This window comes from Octodon degus, unplaced genomic scaffold (genome assembly GCF_000260255.1).
Source record: "Octodon degus isolate 3935 unplaced genomic scaffold, OctDeg1.0 scaffold00028, whole genome shotgun sequence".
Lineage (NCBI taxonomy): Eukaryota > Metazoa > Chordata > Mammalia > Rodentia > Octodontidae > Octodon > Octodon degus.
The window spans coordinates 7,527,988-7,531,189 of NW_004524604.1; the positions used below are offsets into that span (position 1 = coordinate 7,527,988).

General features: G+C 40.9%; 1 long non-coding RNA gene across 1 annotated transcript in view; it reads left to right on the forward strand.

The window, feature by feature from the left end:
* The window catches only part of LOC111816195, a 373,724-nt gene that overhangs the window by 168,626 nt on the left and 201,896 nt on the right, over positions 1-3,202 (forward strand). The window lies entirely within an intron of this gene.

Consider the following 3,202-nt stretch of genomic DNA (forward strand, 5'->3'; position numbering starts at 1 on the left):
ATTGAGATGTATTGACTTATGATTGACATGTTACTTACCTGTTGTCATTTACTCCTTTTTCTCCTGTGTTTAATTGCTTGTCCTATTTAGTTGGTTGCTTCTGATCTCATTCGTGGAGTTCTGATCATTTTGGTCCCTCACTAGAACATCTTTCAGTAGCCTGTGTAGGGTTGGCTTTGTCATCATGAAATTCTTTAGCTGTTCTTTATCATGGAAGAATTTCACTTCTCCATCAAACTTGAAAGAGAGTTTTGCAGGGTATAGTAGTCTGGGCTGGAATTTGTTTTCATAGAGGGTTTGAAACTCTCTGCTCCATGGTCTTCCTGCCTTCATGTTTTGTGAAGAGAAGTCTGCCATAATTCTGGAGTATTACTCAGCTATAAAGAATGATAAACTTGAAGCCTTCATATTTAAGTGTATGCCACTTGAAGACATACTCAAAAGTGAAATAAACCAGACTGACATGTGTAAATATCTTATATTCTCCCTAGTATAAGAACTCAAAAGTAGAAATACAAATAGAAAGATATAATGCAATTAGAATCACAGCGATAACTTGAGGATTAGATAATGAAGATAGAGCAAGAAAAAAAAAGCTTGGAAACATGACAACAGAAAGCTATACATTTATATGTACAGGATGGGTAAGACAATGACTCTGAGAATCTTCAGAAGTTTTTTGAAGCTAGCAGTTGACTGGTAGGATTCTTACCCTGACTAACTATACATGCTGATACCTGTGAACTAAACAACACACTGAAGATGGCAATGTGTAATAGTAGGGTCATTCTTGGAGTGCCTGTCATTCTGATCTTCAGAATACATGCTGTTTGTCATGAAACACCTGTTGCTGCTGTGCTGTCTCTCAGGTAAATGTTTAAAAAGGAATGGGGTGGTGAATGAAGACAGGAGACAGAAAAAATGGTGTTTCAGGACTGCCCTTCTACAATGCTCTATGTGGTTAGATCTCTAAACTTCTGTGTAAAAATATGTAATTGTTTATTCCAATTTTTTAAATATATTTTAAATTTTTTAACTTTTTTTCTTCATGTTCTGTAGGGACTTAAATTTAACATATCAATACTTGAAGAAAAATACTTGTTCCATGTTATGTGTAAGATGTTTGATCCTCCGACAGATAGAGAGGTTAAGCTAAACAGCCTCGTTTCTAGGGTAATAATAAGCTTCTCTTCTGGAGGGTTAACATCCTAAGTCTGCAGACCAAAAATTAGGAAAAAAGAAGGGCTGCAAGGACAGCCAACATTTTGGCCCTAGGCTTTCAAGCTCAGTGAAGACTCAGTACATAGGAGAACCTATACTGTAACATCAGGTAACTCAGTTTTGTCCCAAATTTTCTGATCAAGGAGATTATGGGGCCACAGAGGAATGTAATCGATGATGTAGAGTTTGCCTAAGGAGAGTCACATGGAGAGAAAACATTCTCTCCGTCTTTTACAGAGAGGAGATTGGTCAAGATGTGACTTATCCTCATGGCTGACACTGACAAACGATCTATAAACTGCAGTACTGAGTTTCAGGATAAGTCCGGAAGGGATTTGACCTACCTTATTAGATACAAAAGCTACATTTCTTGTTTTATAGGTCTTTCTTTATCTTGGTCTTAACCATTCAGCAGAAAAATTATAAAAACTAAGTATAAAAAGTAAAGCCACATCCATATGCTGAGCTGTAATGGAATACAAATCTCTAACAAAACCAAACCAAAAGAAAAAAGGGGGGGAATACAAAGGAAGGACCATTTTGTATCTGTATATACACAATAGTCAGGATAGATACACAACTACTTTCTCTTAATTCAATGAGAAGAAAGATTTGTACAAATAGTATTTGGACAAGATATCATGTCTGCATCTTGTACTATGGATAACCACTAAGAAGATAACAATATGTAATGTATTAATTATTGAAAATAACCTATTAATCTGTTTTGACACTGTCTCATTGATATCTGTTTTTCAATGAAATTAATTTTAAAATAAAATAAAATAAAAACATTCTGAGCTGTAAAAGGCTCAAGTCAGCAACTTCTCAGTTTTTTCATTTTCTTTCAGAAAAACTTCCAAAGTAGAATTAAATGTAGAATTTCCTCACATTCAGGAAATAACAATTGCATTGCAAGCAAAAAGCAGAAATGTTGTCCTTAATTTCTCTTCCTTGTAATACTTATTGTCTTCTCCATTCAGATAAACCGACTCTGAAAGGATTTAGTAGCCTTTGAGACTAATATAGTTGAAACTTGGTTTAAAATAAGAAGTTATTAAAATTTTCCTCCAAGAAAATTAGTCTCACTTTCTTTGTCTTCAATAAATTTCGTGATTGTGTTCAGGAAAGGTCTTTTAGGGTCATAATCACCTTAATATATAAATAAAGCAGGTTGTAGAGGAGACACATACAGTATCCAGAGATAAATCATCTTCACTTCCCTTTTTAAAGAAATGCTCTAGACCCAGTCCTAGCCCAGGTCCTGTGAGTGTGTGGAGAGCTTCCTGCTACCCTGCGCTAGCGGGACCAGTCCCAGCCCAGTCCCAGCATGGGCCGGACCCTCTCCCACCCCCTCGGGCTGCCACCCACCACTCCTCACTACCTCCCGCACCCCGCCCGCCCACTAGGAATTTCTGTCGACATCCGGGAACCCCCAGACCCAGTCCTAGACCAGGTCTGGTGAGTGTGCGGAGAGCTTCCTGCTACCCTGCGCTGGTGGGACCAGTCCCAGCCCAGGCTCAGTGTGGGTCGGACCCTCACCCACCCCTTGGGCAACCCCCCACCACTCCGCAATAGCTCCCCCACCCCGCCTGATGAGTAGGAATTTCTGCCAACTTCGGGAACCCCCAGACCCAGTCCTAGCCCAGGTCCGGTGAGTGTGTGGAGAGCTTCCTGCTACCCTGCACCAGCGGGACCAGTCCCAGCCCAGGCGCAGCGTGGGCCGGACCTTCTCCCATACCCCCGGGATGCCCCACATCACTCCGCGGTACCTCCCACACCCTGCCCACCGAGTAGGAATTTCTGCTGACTTCCAGGAACCCCCAGACCCACTCCTAGCCCTGGTCTTCAGAGGGAAGGTGCTGAGCACAGAAGCGAGACCTAAGCCAGATGCAGCTGGATAACTCCAAACTCTGTAGAACTCCACCTGAACTTCAGTATGTGCGAAGCTTATAACTACAGCAAAGATCTACAACAAAGG